Source organism: Haliaeetus leucocephalus, unplaced genomic scaffold, assembly GCF_000737465.1.
Source record: "Haliaeetus leucocephalus isolate CR32 unplaced genomic scaffold, Haliaeetus_leucocephalus-4.0 Scaffold339, whole genome shotgun sequence".
NCBI classification, from domain to species: Eukaryota; Metazoa; Chordata; class Aves; order Accipitriformes; family Accipitridae; genus Haliaeetus; species Haliaeetus leucocephalus.
The window spans coordinates 13,690,711-13,712,838 of record NW_010972775.1 but is presented as its reverse complement, the minus strand read 5'-3'; positions in this window follow the sequence as shown (position 1 = coordinate 13,712,838).

Here is a 22,128-nt window from a genome sequence, read left to right as displayed (position 1 = left end):
CGGGGGCCAGCCCCGGCGGGGGAGCCGCGCCCCCCGGCGCCTGCCCCGGCAGCGCTGTGGGCTCGGTGCATCCTGGGCGCTGCGGAGGGGGTGGCGAGTTGCTCAAGTGCGGCCGTGTTTCAGGCTGCGCGGGCCTTAAAGCCCGGCCTGTGACTTCCGCCGCCCGCCCGCCGGGCTGGCCGACGTGGGGATGGAGCGGGGTGACAGCTATCAGTTCAGAGTCCGCAGCGCGACTGGCAAATCCTGCGCTCCCCGGCTTCCCTCGCCTTGCAACTTCAGCGTTTCTGTTTCGTAAGAGTCTGACGGGGAGGAATGCATCACGCATAACTGCTCTAGCGTAACTTCACCAACGTCTTACATCCATTTTGCTAAACGACTAGAAAATAAATCACCCCTGCCTCTTCTTTGGACCTTGCGTGACCGCATCGCTTGCTTGCACCTCTCTGCCACCACGGGAGCCCTCGACCAGTAAAAACAGCTTTTTCATCAAGTACCCTGTCACAGAAACCTTCCTTCAGTCTGGTGACTGGACATGAAAGCGTCCTCACCGTTCTCATAAAAACACCACCATCGCATTTTATTTCTCCAGCTTTTCTTCATCTATCTGTAAGCACCCACATTTACTTAGCCCGTGCCAGCTGCCGGCTACAAAAGACTTGACTTTTTCTTACTTCAGAGAAATCAAATAGTAATTGTTTTCCAGTATCAAGTTTGACAGGGACAGACGTTTACAAGTGCACACAGATCTGTTTAGCCAGCTGCCTGTACAAACAAGTGTAACAAGTCACAGGTAATTGTTTACACGCAGTGTTTATTGCAAATTACTGTCACTTCCTCAGGATGTTTGCAGGTTTTGTAACAAAGCTCCAGTGGATTGTTTTCTAGCAAGAGTATACACCGGTGATGTGCTTCCTTAAGTGCTTGCCTTGTCCCATCAACTGAGGGAATTCTGTAGTTCCATATTTAAAAAATTATTTATTTTACAAATTTACGCTTTACTCCCATAGGCAGCAGTGATGGTTTCCATAGGGGGTACATGAGAGGTTACTTAAAAGTGCTCAAGGATCCAGAAGGCCCTTAACTATTTTCAGCATCAAGCATCTTTTTTTTTTAAACAGAGAAAAAGCAGATGGACAGAACCTTTGACAGCAATAAAAATAATGGTCTTTATTATTAAATAAAATAAAAATGAAAAGGCTGCTGCTTTGCAGTCTTTTTAACTTCAGGACTCTAAAATCTGTGAGACAGAAAGTAACTGTACCCATTTACCAGATAGGGGCAGGACAGGACAGAGATGAGGGAAAGACACGTCAATATAGAGGATTACTGTTGTTGAAGTCCAACAGGGAGGGTCATAAATACTGAAATGCAAAGATATGAGAAGAGTGGTTGAGTTGTGCTTGGGTTCTGCCCGTTCTTTGTTTTGTTTATTCTCCTAACTTATACTATCCCCTTTTTTAATCCCTCCCTGTTCCCACCCCATCTGCTTAAACTCTTGATTGTGTTTCTGCCCAAGATCACTGTACTGTACTGAACATCCATGTACTGACTAAGGAGAAAAAGGAAAACAAGTTATCTTCAGGTTTTTGTTCCTCTGTGGGAAAAATTTTCTCAAAGCAAAATTCCATGCTGATCTAGCTTTATTTTTTAATGTTAAGCTAGAAGTTCTGATTAAAAATGTTTAAAATGCATTTCAGAATAAGCATGATGCTTTCCGGCGGCAGGGCGAGAAGGAGATGCATTTCTGGGAGACTAAGCGTGCACTGGTGTTTCAAGACTCCTACAAATCCTGTGGAATGGTCCAACATCTTGAGGGCTATTGCTTTTTTACTATTTCAGAAAACATTTAAGAGCAAACTACAGGGAATAATAATAGTAACAATGAAAAAGTTATACTGATGTACCTTAAAACACGCATGTATCAACAGGGCAGCCCCCCCAGGAACACAGAATCTATGCAATAGTGTGCTCATATGGCAACAAGCAATGCACACAAGATTCACATGAATCTACTCCACAGAAGTATTTCTTCAGAATAACTTAATCAGATCTAAATTAAAGTGTTATCTACCTACATAACACCTTTCATTCCATGAAACCTTGAAACGTGCAGAATTATAGTAAACTCCATCTCTGGGGGAGAGACCAACCATCTAGCTACCATTTTATAGCAACTTAACAAAAGCAGGAAGGGAGGATATATTACAGGCAAATACAGGACTCATTGCAGGAGCAGCGTAATTCTCAGTCCTTTTAGTTTCTCTCTGTTATCATTTCCCATTTGTGACAGAGGTAATAGAACTTCCTTCCTCCAACCTTTATTTAATTAAAGTGTAAGGTCTTTGGGGCAGTGAGCTTACTGTATGTATATGTACAGCACCTAGCATGAGGTCATGAATTAATCTGAGGCCTTTAAATACTACTCTAAATACAAAGCATTAGCAATGATAAGAATAGGATCTAATTTTCATTTAGAATAGATGAGACCTCTGTTTTCAATGTATCATCACAAAGAATAAATTACATGCAGCTCAGGGAATAAGTAAATTAAGGGTCAAGGAAAAGTGTTTCATACCAGAGACTTGCAACTTCACTCTATCCCAGTTGTTTACACTTAAGGACACTGCTGCCTACTGTTACAGCATTTACTGTAAAATTTGTATTTGCCATAATCTTACAAAATAATGTCCAAAATCCCACAGGCCCCATCATCAATAAGACTGGAAGTATAGTTTATTCTGAGACAGTGCATGTGATTACTGTGATAACATACCCAAATTAACCTTTTGCATGTGCAATAAACTGCAATTAGCAATCTGCAGACAAATGACAAGTTCCTTCGTTTCCTGTAATATGTAGCAATATACAAGCCAGATTTCCTATTGAATCCCATATTAACCTACATTCAGTGGCAGTGAAATCTCAGAGCACCATGTCAGAATTTATCATCTTTCAGTGATGTTAGCTCCACCTCCTGACAGTTCTAGATAAGACATTTATAAACAACTCATCCAGAATCTGAACAACTGCAGCTGAAAATGTTTATTATTTTTCCACCAGTTGTTCCAACCACTTTGGATGCTTTATACTAAGGGATGGGCAGAGCTCTCAAACCAGTATGGTTGTGCTAATAAACGACAAGAAATAAAATGCAGATGGACTACTGAGTTTCTTTGTGATACCTCTCTGACATGGAAGGAAGCTCAAGGGTAGGAAAGCTGCAGAAGTGCCTCTCTCCCTCATGATAAGGAATGTCACATCAAAAAATACAAATGGGGAGATGATGTTGATGATTTTCTCCACATGCGCTTTCATCCCCATAATTCTACACCTATCTCTGTTACAGAATTCATTTGCGTAATATTTTTTTTAAAACCAAAGATCTTCTGGGACAACTTGTGAAAAGCAATTTTGCCACAAACCAGAAAAAGTCTCAGGCCTTTAACAGTCAAAATCAGTCTCTGAAAATGTTGATACAGTACTGTGAACTTATACCAGTTGCTACTGGCTTTACTAAACTAAAATCCTTGTTTCCAGTGTATTAAAATGAAAAAGGTTTTTGTAATAGGCATCACATGTCGTACTTTCTTCATATGCATTTGCTATTAGTTTGACATGAATGATTAGTGTGTGCATGTGTGTAGGGGATGAACTACCTTACAAGAATGCCATTTTGTTTAACATGACCGATGGAAGGCGATTCGAAAAGCATAAAGATGCCTTTATAATAAATCATAACTAACCAGCCAGATCACCTGCCTACTTTAAAACTCTCCACCTGGCTTGTGAGTGGCCTCCTTCATTTATTGTTCCATTCTGCCTCTCGCTTACAAACAAGGGTTATCACACAGTATATCTGAATTAAGTGGTGTTTAACAACCGTGCCGACCAGAGTTTGAAAATAAAAATCACTTCTGCCTTTCCTTTGCTCTCACATTACGTGTTTAGAGTCCAGCCTTCCAGGCTGCTCCTGTGTGCAGCGCTCTCAGTGGAGCGCTCCTCTGTGCGCGGCTGCAGGATTGGAGCTCTTTGTTACCATGGCCCTTGGGCCAGTATTCAGTTTGTGATGCAGCACTGGCATCTCAAGTCTGTAAAGCACCTATCACACTCGTGGGCACCGTCTGTTAAACAGCGGCTAGATTAAAAAGAATAATAATTTATATCTGTATGTTTAGACTGAGCTAGATAACTCATAGATCTGTGAGGTAGCTCATAACCTTGAGTCTTTTTTCCTCAGTTTTAATCTCTGAAACAGTAAATTGTAATTAAATTTTAATTTAATTTTAATCTCTGAAATAGTTAATTATAATTATGCTCATAAAACATGTACAACCTTTGCTTCCTCTCTCTTACATTCCTCCCCCCCTACTCGGTGCTGCTACAAGAAGGAAGAGAAAATAATTGTCCATTTAATGCTAATTGTTTATAAACTCCTTCGTACAGACACTATGTTTATATGCAATGCCTAGGCAAAAATCTAGGCACAAATACAATACTCATAATAAATGAGTGAATAATGTATCCCTGACCATAATCCCAGTGCTCTCCAATAAAAGAGTATCTAATTCCTGTCACGGAATTGCCTTGTAGGCTGAAGTTCAGCATATAAATACACATGGGAAAAGATTAGATTTTAATTGATAAGTATTAATCATCATTCATTTCTGTCTCTGCAGGAAGCACAATGTTAAAACATCTAGTTAATATACTGTATAATGGATAACCTTGAGGCAGAAGCTCTTGCATCTGTCTCTATCCAAGGAAAAATGTCAACATCAGCCTTTGTTGTAGCAAAATACCCTGACGTCTGAATGGAGTTTCTGCTGCTGGAAAATTGACTGTCTCCAGTGCAATCCTTCCTCACCCGAGTCCGGTGCCTTACCTAGAGATGAGGCCAAATTAACCTGTACTTAGGAATGTTTGAAATCTGGTCTGGGTCAGAATGCTGTGTTTGTGGTGCATCTCTGCTCTGAACAAACACATTTCTCATGTGATGCTCTCACTGCAACCACGAAGCATTAGCACTCACAAGAGCATCATTGAAGATACTCGGGCTGTTCATTGAGAACAAAGCCATTAATGATTAATACTATGGAAGGAGAAAATGTAGCAGTATTTCTTGGCAGCTGAAATGTGGCAATGTCTGTCCTATGTGCAAAAGACTCACGAACACCTTTAGCTCTTCTTACATAAGACAGTTCTTATTAACTCTGTGGGAAGAAGAATCAAACAAATCCCCTAAATTAAAGTGAAGAAGATTTTCACATCTAAAACTGGGTATATACAATACATCTCTCTGACTGACCCGGCAGATGCAGAGATGCATTTACGTATCACAGACATTACTGTCCCAGCAGATGCTGCAAAGTTGTAACTGACACAGACCCTTACTGTCCCCACAGATCTGTATTTTGGGAGAGAATTTTCGTACCACAGACGCTACTGTCCCTACAGAACCACATCTGCTGGCAGAGTTATTGTTTCACATGCTCTTCTGCCTCCAGCAGATGTGAGAGACTGCCAGGATGACAGGCATTTCTGTCACAGCAAATCTCCATCAACAGGGAATTAAATTGCAGCTTAAACTACTGGTCTTCCTGAGCCCTTAGTGTGGACAATACTGACAGGGAGGAAGCAACGTAAACCAATGAAAATGTAGTGCTGGGCACCTAGAACATCACCATTAACTCTGCCTAAATACGGCACTCAGCAGTGCTGTTTGGGGATGTGTCAGGAGGAGAAAAAGTATTACTTGTGCCCTCCTCCCACCATGCCTCTAACAAGTATTTGTTCTGAGAAACATCTGAAGGCAAAAGTGTCTGATGCCACTTTCATATAATAGATCCAAGAAAGCACAAGTCATTCGTGACTACCAACGTGACAACCTTAATGCCCTGCTACAGGGACCAGGCAAGTATGCTACGCCATTTTCAGCTTGCTTTCTTTCTTTGAACATATGCCTCCAATTTTGCTGGAGGCATTTTGCATGAAAAGTTTCAGAGTTGCAGTTTATTAACACCAGAAGGTTTGATCCCCAGTTCTAGAGGTCTGAGAGCAGAAATAAAAAGGAGGGGTTTGTTTTTAATCCCTTTAATTTGGGCCTTCATCTTTTGAGACTCCATATCATCTCCTGTCAGACTCAGGGTTCAACAGCAGCAGCAATCGCTGGGAGTTTTGCTCCTGTGCAGCTGTGCTGCCAAGCAGCACCTTTCCAAACACGAGGAAGAAAATCTTGGGCTTGTGCTAAGACATGACTATGGCTAGACTTTCCCTCTGGAGTGAACTCGGCCTAAGGCCCATACCAGAGCATGTACTTACATATAAATAATATGTATGGTATGTGAGCCTGGACTTGAGAGCTGTCTTGGGCCTTTGTTTGCCTGACTGAGTAGATGTATCCTTTATGATTTGGTACCGGAGAAAGAAAACCTCCCCTGGTTAATTCTGCAGTAATGTAAACCCTACTTGAAGAAACACCATCTAACTTTGGAATTCCCCTGTGGGGAGTCTAGGCATTTATCTTTATCTGAAGCATCAAGAGCTGTCCATTGGCAAAGGCAGGACACACAAATTCCCAGAGTAATAATCTGATACAGCACAGCAAAACCTATATCCTTGGAGCAGATTGTGGGAAAGCATCAAGATTTTGGTTGCTCTGCCAAAGCAAACAAGATGTTTCAAGCCCCATCATCTGCTCTGCAGTTCACACCCTTCCAGTGCTATCTTTTTCAGATGCCATGCCACACTGGTTAGTGGCAATGGTGTTGTCATGTGTGACTCATTCCATTTTACTGGAAATTAGAAAACCACATGCTGCACTGAAGAACTGCTTATTTATGTAGTCATATCATCCCAGAGAGCACTCCTCCTGCCATTATTTGTATACTTATTCTTTCATCTAGGATTTTGGAAATATAGCTCTTTACCAGGGTTCATTCAGAGGACAGATTAATCAATAGCACATTGCTCTTTCCAGGGCCTGTTGAGCCCTTTGTAGTTTCCGGTGCCACCCTGAAAAAGCAAATGGTATTTTAGAAGAGAGTATCTTTGTCATTACAGGATGTGTGGGAAGCAAAACAGAACAGATACCAGTGGAATTGGAATTGTGTTAGCAGAAGAGTCTGTCACGTATTTATTTGAGCTTTGGGCAGGTGAATTTCACCCACAAGGAACAGCATTTATAAAGCCTCATCAAATATTTCCTGAACACATCACAATGCTACATTTACTGTGGTCATTAATGCTCAGTATAAGTGATGAACTGGCATATTTAGGACAAAAAAAAAAATGCTAAGAGATGTCAACAGTGCATTCTTTCTGTGGAATAAGAATTACCAGATAAAAACATTAATGCTTTTAAACAATATTTTGTGGTGACAACAAATCAAGCTGGCTAAACTTTGAGTTCTGAAGCACAGGTCTGGAATTACATGTGTTTCAAAGAACACCATTTCCTAGATGATGAGTTTTTCTAGCCTTTATAAAATTAGTGTTACTAAAGCAGCAGCACTAGCATTGAAAGGTAGATTTGATTGTGTGTTAACAGGCAAAGGCTGACCTCTACAAATTCCTAAACCAAGAGATTGCATTACCCTCTACAGATACAGATAAATCCAGTCTTATCTTTAGATGAAGAAACTGTTGAGAAGATTGAGACACCACACATTTATGAAGAAAGAAAGTAGAAATGTGAGCCATTCTTTTTTAAAGGTTAGTATAGCTTCAACATTCCTGAAAATATTTATTGTCATAACAGACTAGACCTGCTGAAATGTTCTCGCCTAGGATTTGGTCTTTGACATTCTCAGCAATCCTGTTGACTTCAGCTGGATCACATGGCTGCCACGGAAAGCAGAATTTAGCAAGGAAATGGAAAACACACAAAGTAGTTAAAGACCGTTGGGAGAAAGACGTTTGCTTTCAGTGTTACTGACTATCCCTCAGGACCCAAATTAGAGTTCTGTCATATTTTAAAGCATTGCTTTCAAGCTTGCTGGAAGTGTCAGACAATTTGAATAGATCTCCATTTTAATTTCCGATCTAGCAATATGGAACAGCTGCCATGACTTTGTGCAACGCGGCAAATTCGACATCCTCATTCCTCAAATGGCAATCATTGAGAAGGGACTCTGAAAAAAGCATAACATTCTTTCACTTTTACTGCCTTTTAGTAAGCCCCATCAAAACTGTACTTTAGATAAAGAACCCAAACCCTCAATTGTACTTTTAACTGCACTGTCTACAACCGGAAGCAAAGGTGTTGGGTGAAAGCTGATGGGATTTCTAGAACTATTTCTCCTACTTTCAGCCAGTGAGCGGGAGGTTAGTTTATATCCTTCTGGCTTATGCATCATGCTCAGTGTTAAAGGCTCCCAGTCAGGACTTCTTCCACAGCTGTACTGGGAAGATGTAATGGAATAAGCCCCAGCTCAGCTTCACCACATCTGCCTTGTCAAAGCCTCCCAGCTTCTACAGCTCTGGCAGCCAGAGGTGAGAGTATAAACTGAAGCGTGTCACCCTTATGCTTTTCCTGCTTCCTAGCAGAAAGAAAATGTTGAAAGGAAGATGGACATAACAATTATTATGTTCTTAGTTTTTGTATTTCAGACCACGTTAACTCAAGAGGGAGAATTGAATCCAGAGGAAAAGCACTTCGGGATTCAGATGAAAAGCCTTAGCACTGTGGCCCGCTCTCAGACTGTCTAGACAAGGACAAAGGCAGTTCAGCCATATTCAAGGGAATTTGTGTGTATGAGATGAGTACATTTCTGAGCACAACCCCATGTTACATGTAGGTTGAGAAGGAATATCTCTTTTTTTTTTTTAGAGTGTTGTAGCATTCATGAGTTGGTCCTGTTACAGGAACAATGTCCCATCTAGCTCACATTTTGTATTCATTCACAGATTATATATTGTGTGCACTTAGATAAAGCTACCTCCCACTCTTCTCCTTAATTCTGAATAGAAAACTCAAAGGAGTTTTGAGACCTACCACCACACGTCATGATATCACCAGTCCACTGAACAAGAAGAAGAAACAGAAACATCCAGCAGAGATACTGTTGCTCCAGGACGGACTATTTGTTTCTATACAAGTAAAACACAATTAAAAAGTCTCTGGCATGGCTGATTTCAATTGCCAAATTAACATCTCTGTTCTCATTTCTGCAACACTTCTCTGCTACTGAGTTTGTGGTTTCTTGCCTTCCACATGATACAACCAGCTTCCAGCCCTGAGATTCCTCCCTTCGACAGTCTACGTTTCTCACGAAATTTAATCTCTCTAAGCACGAAACCAACTCTCACTATCTGTTTTCTGTTATCAATATACTAACAGATACATTTACATATTGGGGAGGACACACATCAGGGTAACATGGATGTCTCTTACTTGAGTTTGTGTCTAGCAGTTACCGTTTGAAACACAGAAAGCAGAACAGAAATATTAAGGTCAGCATTTTCCAAATGGACTCCAACTTTGGACAGCTAACTTGATATCATTTCCAATCAATAAGAATAATTTCTTCACAAAATTGGATACCATCACACCTTCTACCACACAGTCCCTTAGTTCCCAAGGGAACAAGTTAAGAACAATAGATAATACAGGAAGACAAACAGGGCAGGTTAACTACATTTCACCTCCATCCTAGAGTGGTTGGACATGGCTGCACGGGACTGGAAGCAGGCTGCAAGCTCACGTGATCACCTAACACCTATTTATATCATGTTGCATTTTCTTTCATTAATGGAGACCGTAAGTATTACTTTGAGACAAAAAAATATTATGTGGATAAGTAAATATCAATCAAGCTGCAGTAAAGTGAAACCAGGAGTCATTCACCATCAAAGATGGAAGCTTTCTGTTTTGGTAGTTTGGCTCATCAATATACCTAAGCCTTCCTCCATGTGCAGGAGGACTACAGCTCCCTGAGCTCAAGAGGAATCTGTTCAACCTGACTCAGACACAGATCTCCTCTGTACAGCTCCTCTGGGCTACACTAATTCTGCTTCTGGGAAGGGCCCATTACTACTCCCTTCCTTACTTTCACTATAATTCCTGCCAGTGTAGCTTGTAGACACCGGTGGCACAAACACATTAACTTCACCTGGCAATAAGTGATTCTCTCTCAGCCTGAGTGCATGCCAAGAAGAGCCTAATCTGCTCAAGAAATTACAAGCAGCTATTTGCACTGAAACCCCTGCAGAAACAGCCCTCCCCCACTTCCTTCTCTGCTAGCTTGCTCTAACACCAGGCAGACATAAGTGAAAGGAAAAACAATGAGAAAGGAAACTTGGGAGGGACAGGTTAGAAGCAGAAGGAAGAAGCAAAAGGTCTGACTCTGCAGACCGTATTCATGATGAAAAGCATTTGCACAAATAACCTAATTGCATTCAGTGGGACTGCCAGGCTGAGTAAAAGTGCTACAAGTGCAAGCAACAATTGCAGAGGCAGGAAATAAGTAGGAAAAGAAAGAAAAAGGAAGCCCCACATGAATCAGACACCTGCACAGAGGACAGCAGTCTCATACACACCAGGAAAAACAAATCAACCAAAATGCTAACTGCCTTTGAGTTATTGCAGAAATATTTATAGAGCCTTTCCCGACCTCTGCTTCACTTCCTGGCAGGCAACACCACAGAAAGAATCTTTACCACTGGCATCCCCTTCTTCCGCCAAACAAAAATACACTCTTTTCCCAAAAGCACAACAAAGGCAGTAAGAAAGACCAGCCGGGCTGCAAACGCGGTTTGGTCATTACCTGGGGAAGGATGAATGTCCACCCAGGCAGCCAGGGAGTATAAGTGGACATCTCTTCCTGCATGATGAGTTGGGGGGAACAGCATTGATTTTGTATAGATTAGTCCCAGCAAGGGATAACACAGGGGCCAAGGAAGTGATGGTTTCCACCAAACCCCTTAGCCTCTTCCAGATGGTCACTTCTTTCCTTTCTTTACAAAGCACGATGAGACACTGAAAAGAACTGGATGTCCAGTAACTGTATTACTCCTTTTCCAGTGAGCTCTTTCAGGAATTCTCAAAATGGCTTCTATGACAGGGCAATTCTAAGTTTATAAATCATTAAAATAATGCATTTATTTATCAAAAGCTCTCCTCCTAAAATGAAACACTAGAGAGCAAGCTAATTATTCCAATGAATACATGCATTTGAATTCTCAGGGCTTATAGTAATTGGCACTTTTCAAAATGTTTCCAGTTAGGTTTGTCCATAAGCTTGAAAAAGAAAATCAAAATATGCCTCTCTGAGATGGGCTGATGTTTGTGAAACAGAACTATTAAATCAGTGAAACCAGGGACTGAATTCAAAGCAATGATGGTTTGAGATCATACATTAAAGATGACAGGATCTTTCTAAATCACCTCAAACATGAAACACTTGCAGTACTAACTTACAAACTTATCTGAAAAACACACACTACCACCTACTGGCAGTTATTCATGTATGTTATTTACATACTGATAAGTGGTAACAATATGTGCACGTTTGATTTGCATGAACTTTGCTAGGACAAAGGTAAGGCTTCATCTTTACAATTACTAGACTTGTATTTGAAGAAAAACATATTCCTGTGCATGTAGTTCCCACAATGTGTGACCAGTTTATTTTGTTCTTTTCAATAAGAACTTAAGCCAGAAGAGCTGTTTATTTAAGCACTTCTCATTTAAGCTTGTTGCTTTTGTCAGTGCATCCCTTTAATGTAAGATTGGGGGTTTTTTTGCTCAACCATAGAAGGCTGGTGACATGGTACCACCAGGCTTACAGACCTTGCCATTTTATACCCACTGTTCTGGAAACAGGCATAAATTACAATCAATGGTGGTATGAGACCAGGGAGGAGAATTTGGGCAAGTGCTGCTCCTAGGTATGACCTCTCTTCTGTACCGATCACACAGAAGCCTATGAAAAGGAGGGCCATGGCTGGATAGAGGAGATAACACCAGGGAGCGATCACACCCTGAAACATCTTTTCCTCAAGTGATTCCTCGCTTTTTGCTGCAGCTCTCACCTTCTTGCCCTACGGTTCACAGTGATGCCATAGAAACATCTTGGAGGTAAAAGTGCTGCGATGTATATGCCAGAAAGTAATGTTAGTTAAAGGGCCACATGTGAATACCACAAACATATCTTTGCTAAGCTTGGATGACATGTTTTGCAGCCTGCATGCTCTCTCTGGAGACATTTGCCTGCTGGCAAAAATCTGATTGCTAATGTGGTGCTGGCATGGACGATGCCTAGTTTTGGACTATATGTGACTTATACCAGTCAAAATTCAAGTCAGTGCTAGGACTATGTCAACAGGACCTACAGCATGACTGAGTTCTCACCCGTGAAAGGAAATGTGTCAGGAAAGCTGGTGCTGACACTACTGAGTCACTCCACAACCTGCAGTGCACTCAAACTCAGTCCAGGTGCTGCAGTACAGCTACTGCCACTTCTTCCATGAGATCACCTTCCAGAGAGGATTTTGGTACGTGGGTGGTAATGTCAGAACGACTGGCTGGTCCTGATGTAAAGGTTCACTGAAGGCCAAAGATTGAGACTGTGAAGAATTACCCCTGCCGTTCTACGGGGGCACCTGCCCACATGACACTGAGTTACACCAATGACAATGTCTATCCAAAAGTCAAACCAGCAACAGTAGAAGCCGATTGCCAGGTATTGTAGCCCTGCAGGAAAACAACCTTTTCAATATCTTATAAATAAAACATTCTATCCAACAATAGCATTGTATCTATATAAATAAAAAATATTTTTAAAATAATAAACTTTGATATATTTATAATTAATCAAATTTATAGTTTAATTACGTATTTTTTTTAGCTGAGTCGATTTTCAAAATATTTTTTCTGTTACCTGTATCTTAATTAAACACAAGGTTTCCTGCTGGCAAATACCAGACTAGCTCAAGACAGGCCTTCAGATATGCTATGCTAATGCCTGACACTCAGGAACAGACACTTTTCGTTCTCTTCAATATGTGCATTACAAGTAGTATTTTAATTGGGCTCCCAATTCAGAAGGCTGGAATGAGCTTGTGAGTCATTTTTACAAGTTGACTCACATGCTGCAAAACTGAAGAATTCGGTGCAGGAAAAAAAAAAAAAAAGCAGAGGGTGGATTTCTGCACATCACTGTCTCTGGGGAAAAGGGTGAGTTTGTCCCTAGTACCCAGCTGCAGCAGCACAGTGGGTTCAGCAAGTGCATTACTTAGATGAGGCTTTTTTGTCTGCCACTGTTGAAGAAAGGATGCTCTTAGAAGGCTTTTGTTTCATGAGAGCTGTGATTAAGAGATTATATAAAGTATTATAATTTTGAGATTCTTTTCCTTTCAGAAAAGGGACCAGTTCTAGCATCACAGGGTGCCTGGTTTCAGTGTGTTTCAGTGATTGCATTTCAGCAGTTCCACTTCAAGGCTGGTTAACATAACAATAGGGAGAGGGATCCTCCTCTCCCTTAGGTGCCAACCCTGCAGACTCAAATTGGAGACAGAGTCAGATTAAGTTCTTTTCTCCTTGCACATCACCACTGAGGAAATGTCCCACAGCTCCCACTATACCCATGTGGAAACCCTGTTGTCTTTCCATTGTACTGTCTGCATTGTTTGTGCAACCTCAGAGCCTCAAACCATTTGCATGGGTGCAAGGGATGGGAACTCAGTCAAAACAAAGCAAGTGGAATCAAATCTATCCTTCTCTTTTTGCTGTGTTAGCTTCAAACAGTGGTAAAAAACATATTTATTTACTGAAGGAAGTAAGCGTGAACTGCAATACACAGAAACTGCAGGTATGCTGAGTAAAAGGCTTTTTTGAACTGTCACTTTTCCTGGTATAACCACTTTTTAACATTTTTCTTTCCATATCCTTAGAGGAATGCATACAATACACAAATAAAAGGCAAATTCAGAGAAGGCAGAAAATGCCAGGGTGTTTTTCATTGTCCTGAGGACAAATGCCAGAGCCCTTCTGGGACATTCAGAACATCTAGTCACTGTATCTTATTCAAGGGAAAAGCCATCTGTCAACAAACTAATCACTGGACAGATTCAGAGACAACTGAAAATAAAAAGCCAATACAAACGTGCAGATGAGGTTCCAGTCAGCAACTAGCCACAGAAAAACAAATCCCATCCACAAAGCCTGGCATTTGGGTCCAGCCATCTTTCACTGAAGTCAAAAGCGGGGAGGGGGGATAAATGCAAAGGGAACTTCAGGCGTAAACTTTCAAATCAATCAATATGACTATGGAAAGATGGGCATGAATCAAACCTGGATCCAAACGCTACCTACATAAGCCAGGAGCAGCAGCAGCATGGAATATGAACACAACAACTGAGCGTGCTACCCCATGTTATTAGCAGTAGTGAAAGCCCTACTACTTTATATTTAAACATGCAGTAATACTGGACAATTTAATGCTTAGCTCCTGGCTGAAAGCAGCCTTCATTTTTTATTAGAAACACACTACACCAAGGGAAGTACTCCAAGTGACTAATGTTCGCAGTGGCCAGGATGCTATCACCAGTGAGAAGTGAAGCATGTGCCCCATGTGTGGGCCCAACTCTCATATTTTTTTCATGAGTGTCTTCTATGACAAGGGACTTGATATGTGGACTGAGATGTTTGCCAGTCTTCCTCTTGAAAAATGAAAGCCCTCTCCTAGGTCACCACAAGTACACTTTCTTCAAGCACAAAGCCACACATGAGAACCCTCTGCAAAGGAGTTCCTCAATGATGAGGCTCTGCAGTTGCTTCATTTTCTAAACTTCACTTCAGGATGTGCATGCAAATACCAAAAGGCCTTCGGTTGTTTTGATTCTCCACCAAATCTGCTTTCCTATTGGTGAAAAAATTGAACAGCACAGAGGAAAATCGGGGTATTTCAGAACATTAGTGTGTTCCATGTTAAATACACAATTGAGTTAGACTTCAGTTTCAGCAACATGAAAGAAATTCAGCTTAGCACCAGACAAAAATCAACCTGAAGGAGTCAGAACTTCTGAGAGCTAAAATCATAATTGCTTCCTTAAAGGCATCACTTGAATAAAATTAAATGCATTTCTCCAAAAGCTTCACTAGCATAGCAACCGATTGGCCCTTGAGGATTCCTATAGATACTTGTCATTCAGCATGAAATCAGGTCAGTAGCTAAAATTAAACACCCACCTCTCCCCTGCACCGCATGTGGAGTCATCGCTTTTAGTATTGCTCAGCCTCTGCCTCCCCAAATGGGTTCATTCTTACCACAAGCTTAAAGGATGTCTTATCAAGGAGCACTGATGGATACAGTCATTCCTGTTCTGAGATGAAACTGTTGGGAATCAGACTCGCAGTCCCTTTGACTCCATCTGCATTGATTAGTTCTTGGGCAGCCTGCCAAGGCAGTGTGCTGCTTCTTACCCTCGCCACTGTTAATCTGCCTAAGCGAGGCCTGCAAGCCCTACATAAACTGCAATTTCTCTTCATTAGTGTGATTCTGCCTGCATGAATCTGATAACATATGGGATATTATCATAAAACCGCCTATTTCACCAATTCATTTTCTCCTTTATGAAGATTATGAATGTACTGCAAGTGCATTGGGCAGGATAAAACAGAGGAGTCTACTGTACAGTTTATCTTTGATTTAGTTTCTAAGATGCAGATAGCCTTCCTTTTAAGTTCACATTTCCCAATAATCCTGCGCTAATATATTATAAAAACTGCTGACTCTCTCTCCCTGATTTCCTCTAGTTCATTATGGGGCTGATCCACATTACGTGTCACTTGCCTGGATTGAGACTTTAACAATGAACAGAGCTAGCAGATGCCACACAATGGAAAAAATGGGAGGTACAGTAACTGTTTAGTCAACCCTAATCACTGCCACAGTGTGACTAAGCATGAACATGAAACATGATCACGGTTTGACTACGGATTATGTAATTCCAAACATCTGCTTTATGCCCCCTCGCTTCCTGCCTATTTCAGATAACGCAAGTCTGTTGGAACGGGCAGTTTCTGCACCGTTGAATGAGCGCTTTGTCTGGGAACGATATGGATGCAGGTAGACTCCTACCTACTTCTGAGATTTATTAATTAGCACATGTCCCCATTTAATGAAGCCTGCGTGCCCTCTACTGGTACATGAATGCATTCCCAAGAACATCAACATTCGTAAACTGAATAGCCTTACAGACAGAACTGCTGTTGCAAGCTCCTTGGACAACGTATGCATGCTTGTCCTGGCACGCTTCCACATGCAACATAGAATAAAATGAATTGAAGACCCCCATTTATTCTAAACCTCACAGCTGTTTTGTCCTTAAAACTGTTAGGTTGGTTTTATGCCTCTCTTCTGAGGGCATTTTCTGCTAAAAGGTACCATTATAGTTGCACAGTGCATGTCTCTTTCAGAGGAGATTTTGTATGCACTGATGCATTTAGCAGTTGGAGTAAAGGGGATGTCACAGAGGGTGGAGAACACAGAAGCCTGCAGCAACCATAGACTTGTTCTGAGCTGCTCCCAAGAAAAAAAATTCAGCTTTCCAGGATTAATCCATTATCAAAAGCTGGCTAATCTGTATCAATTACTGACTACAGACACATGCAGTAGAGGTCATTTTAATAAGCAGTTCACTCCTTAAATTGCTTCCACTGCCAAATCAAGTCAAGATTGCTAGGGATCATAACTAAGGGATCATTAGCTTAACCCATCTGACAGCCTCTTCTGCAGACCCTTCTAACTATTTACACTGCCAAACAACAACAGCAACAGCAGACGCTAGAAGAATATGGAATGGTTCTTTTTAACAAAGAAAAATTAAATACAGCACAAACCACAGGATGGACAGGGTGAAAGGGGCATCAAATTAAGATAAATATGCCATATACTACCAGCTGGTGCCAGTGCCCAGAGAGAAGCTGATAGTTCCCTGCAGTTGGATGGTTCCCAGGGGGAAGGGGACATGCCCAAGTACCACTCATACATGGTAGTAGAGCAGAGGGGAAAAAAAAAAAATCTTGCTGTGCCCTAGACCATGAGAAATCCCATGAAAAAAAAACTCAAAAAAAGAATACTTTCATGCCTCACTAATGGCATTTAAAGCAAAAACAACAACAAAAATGGAAAAAGCTGAGCGCATGGCTGACTCGCTGCCTTGGGAAGTGTGTTGGCGTATACTGATCTGTTCCTGGCAAGTGCACAGCATCACTGGCACAGGTAGCACTGTGAGAGTGTATCAAAAGGGTTAACCATTGCACATCAAAGACAAGGTGCAGGCATGAATGTAATTGAAAACTGGCTGGCCCAGGGCATATTAAAAGCTGTGTAAATTTTAAATGCTGCTCATCTACAAGACTCAAGTCTGACTGCTGAGGTAGTGACCTATACCAGTGAAGTTTGGTTGCAAGAGGAAGTTATTGCTTAGATGCATATCAAGGACTCCTAGCTATTCTTTCCCTTCCTTTTAAACTAAGCAGAAGCTATTGCAGCAGCATGTGATTACAAACCAGAGTCTAACTGCTGCAGAAGACAGGAATGTCAAACAGCCTGTCAGGAATAGAAATCAGAGTTATATTCAGTCCTACCTGGATGAAAATGTAGCACAAAATGACCGATAGCAGTATCTTCTCTGTATTTCTGTGATTCCACTTCATTATTAAACTCCATTCTCACTGTGGTCTCATCCAGACTAGAAGAGGTCATGTCCAAACATGGAAGCAAACACGGAAGCAAACACGGCATTAAACACAATTTTATGCCCAATGTACTGCTATTTCAGCTCTGTTAAAGTATCGTGATCCACGCTGGGGAAGGAAGGGGAGACAAGAGACAGGTGTAGATAGATATTTTTCAAAAGTGCTAAAAAGCATGAGTTTCAAAGCAGAACCTAGCTGGAAAGGAGCAAGGAGGCTCATTAACCCACAGGTACTAATGCATCTTGAAACATTACCCATTTTACAGAGTTAGGGTACAGCAAATGTCCACACTGTATTTCTATTAATGCCTGTGAGAGCAATAAGGGACACTGTACAGTGCTGTTGCAGGTATAAGAAGCCGTATGTGTAGGTGAGCAGTAGATGGAGCCAGGCCAAACATGACAGGGACAGCTTCCTGCCATGCACACACACACGTACGTTATTTTTCCAAATCCAGACGCAAGCTTATTCATTTCTATTTCAAGGATGCACACGTCGTACTGGAGACACATTCGCAGTAGCAAGTATCTGTCCCTACATGCTCATATTATCTTCCTATAGCTACTCTCGCTGGCTGGTGATGTCTCTGAGAGAGCTATGTAACTACTAGCGCTAGCAGTTCCCCCAGCCACTCCACATTAATTACTGAACAGCAACAACCCAAATTGCATAAACAACTCATCTACGTCTAAAAACTTCATTCTGGTTGTACATCCTCACTTAGTATTTGATTGGACTGGGAGGAGACTAGATCATCTCTCCTTCCTCCTTCTGCTCAGAAGATACAAAGGAGACACAAGAGCTAGGAGACGGACTCTCTTTTTATATAAATATATATTTATAAAAATCCTGTGCAGATGGGAAAATTCTGCCTGACTCGAGAAGCTTTTTAATTTTTTATATATATAAAAATATATATAGGAACTGTTGGCCTCCATCAGAAACAAGATGCTGGCCCAGGCAGACCTGTGGCCTGTCCCAGTACAGCTGCGCTGGTGGAGCAGAAGGGATGAGGGAGCAGTTGGCTCTGAGCAGCCTCAGTCCGTGCCTTTCTCTCTACACTGCCTGCAGGCACAGGTGCTCTCCCTGCCGAAAGTTACCTTGCCCACTGGGTGGTAGCAGCACAACTGTCAGACCAGGTTTCTGAACCAAACAGGCTAGCTTCTGGAGCCAGGCATGAATTTTCCCATCTGGCCCAGATTAAAAACATGCTAGGTGGGTTTCCTGATTTCCTCCTACCATCCTTGAAGCTGAGTGCAAAGGAAGAGGAAGGAAAAGAAATAGCAGCTTTAGAAGAACAGGGTTAGGTAATAAATATCAGAAACATTATTACAACTTCCCGCCTGTGAGGACATTAGCAAAGATCTTCAAAGAATAAGATCTTGAGGTGCAGTTGTGCAGAAGACTGAGGAGGGTGGTAGTGGGAGTCCAACAGACCTTGCTAGTTTGTGGGCCAGCTTAGCTCCTCATTACTAATGCTCTAATCCTGCTTAGCAATGGGTGAACAGTAAGATCTTGGCTAATAGAAATAACCGTGCTTCAGTTTTAAAGCAGAAAGATATTTACCACTTTCCTGGATCCAGCTAACATCTGGGTATTCAACTCTTAAGATTAATCTTTATAAGGTTGCCTGCCAGGTCTATCTTCATTTCTCCTACATGTCCTGATCAAGCGACGGAGTTATAGAAGATTGGATTTTATTATTTTAGTAAAAACAAGTACAGAAAAAAGTTCTTAATTTCCTGTGAACATATCTGGCTCACTTAGTGTCTTCTCATGCCTAAATCCTAAATTTACGGTAGCCTTCACGCTTGGCACTTATCGCATGTATCCTCGCTACTAACAACCAGCAGCAACCACAGCATTCACTGCAGAATCAAAGCAAGTAAAACTTTTCTCTTGTTGGTATTTTAAAAAAGGAAATTGCCTATTTTAAGAGCAATTCCTGTACTCAGAAAGATCTTAAAGTTTAAGTGAACTGGGAGTACTCACTAACAGTGACCCATTGATAAACCTAGAGAATGGAGTCCTGTTTCTATCCAAACAGCAGATAGCCCGCGCAGTACAAGTTCTCCACTTCCATCTCAATCTTGTTCTGACGTCATGTCTAGGACTGAGAAAGTTGCTTAGTCTCCATGTCCATTCAATCATACTATTCTTGGAATTAGACTTGTGCCTTCAGGCCTCAACCAATTCAAGATCAGTTGTATGAAGCATTCATAATGCGAGACAGTCCCTGCCCCAAAGAGCTTACCATGTAAATAGCACGTTCTAAAAGCAAAGAGCACACAGTCAAGCTTTGCATTGCTGTATCAGACCGTCCACAAGGATGCTAATTACTGCCAGGATAACTACAGTTTTATGATGTGAAAATCTTGTCTATTGGGAATCAAATCTCATATCCAGAAAAGCAGTCATCAGATGATAGTAACTATTTTTAGGCTACTTCTGACCCTTCAGAAAGGACTGTTCAAAAAGATGGTTAAAATACTAAGTAAATTATGCACAGAGTGGAATAGTCTGAAGAAAATGTAACTTCATTTAGTCTTGCATAATGGCTTTGGTAACATGGTTAGATTCTTTTGGCCCACAACAGTCAAATTTTCCACTGTAGTGTTAGGATGTAAGTTGGGCTGGTTATTGAGTAATAGAGAGGGCTTTCTTATTTGTGCAAACTTCTTAACCTTCGAGAGAACAAAGATTAATCAACAACATTGAAGAGGCTGTTGTCATGAGATCCAGTCATAAGATTTGTAGGGACTCCTGCAGGGGTTGCAATCCTTAAAACTGGTTTGGAATAAAATCTGAGAGATGGCAGCACATAGAGAAAACATTTTCAAGATAAAATCCAACATAGTTATTAATGACGGAATAGAGGAGGTTCTACCATCACAGTAAAGAAATCTGGAGAGCAAAGATCAGTTCCAGTGCACGAAGCAGACATTGTGAGGTAGAAAGAAATACAGACAAGGCCACCTCGTTCCAAGTTTGGTATCTAAAGCACCCAACTGGCTTTCAAAGCAAGTGCTCCGCATATTGAAAATTACTTCTGAAATCATCACCAGCGTACCTTTAGCCTGGCTTCTCTTGCTTCAGGCTATTTTAGTGTTAACATGGAAGCGACCTAAAGGGACAGCTCTGTACCTTAAAGTAAGGTACCTAAGGAACGCACAGCTCTATGGCACAAGCAAGCATCCACATGTAGTTGCAGTCCGTGTGGTTCCACAAAACTGGGGACAAGGTTTTCAAAACTGTTTGAGATTACTGACCTCACCCTACTCAACATCGAAAGTCCACTCTTAATGGGAGGAGATCTATGCAGATGCTGAGCAAGCTCTTGAAAATTGCCTCAAAGGATGTTTGGTGGTATTTGAAAAGGGGTGTGCTATGGTGTTCACATGCTGTCTTTGCCTGTGGCCATACTGATCTGCTTGTGACAACTGCATCTAAAGAAATCTTAGCAAATGCTCCTTCCTAATTGAAGATGGACCAGTGAGTTTCTGAAATTCCTTAACTTGCCTGGGAGAGAAGCCTCCTCTCCAGGCTTGTCACATAAGGCAGCCTGAGACGGGGGTGGGCTCAGCTTGTCACACCACCTTTCTCTGAGCTGCTAAGTGTCTTTCATCGTGGCTTACAATAAAGTGCTTAACGCTACCTGGGAGTTGGTGAAGGACTGATCAAGCTGAGGAGCTAGGGAAGTACCAAGCCATGATCACTTTAGAAGATGCCTCCTTAACTCCCTACAAAATCGTTACTTATCTACCAGGCAAATAAAAATCCTGAAACATCCGAGTATTGAAACATTTGAGGCTTTGCTGCCAGACCTCTCAAAACAAGGGATGAAGGGAACAAGCAGCTAGTGGGAACCATAAAACTGAAGGACCTGAACTTAGAGATAAGTATTAGCTGTCTGGATAACTTGGAGGGAGAAAGAGAACCTGGGAAAGCTGGAAGCAGTTGGCTTGTACAGCTGATTGAAGAGCAAGTTCCTGATGAGAAACCAATGGAAGCCATCATAGGGCTAAAAGGCTGGGCTGGATGAAGGGGAAACAGTGCTCCAGCTGGTTCTCCTGCGATAAGAGCAGGTAGGTCCAGACCTGCATGTTGTGTCTGAAAGCAGCAGGGGCAGATCAGCCAAAGCCTAAAGGTCCTGTTTGCTCAGCTACCCGTAATAAAAATGAATGTGGCACAGGAAAGGATTGTGAAGGCAAGGCAAGTGCTCTGCATGGAATGTTTTGCTGAGTTTTCCATGGGCTGTCAGCAGCATTTTGAGCACTTCAGGGTAGCCAGAAAAAACGAAGGAAAGCAAAAACCACAGGCCAAGCCAAAGGCAAAGCAGTGAAGGTTGAGCACACCAGCCTGCAAAGGGCGCCCCTGAGTAGCTGCAAATCACAAAAAAAGGTGTGTGAAGAATTAAGACTTGGCTT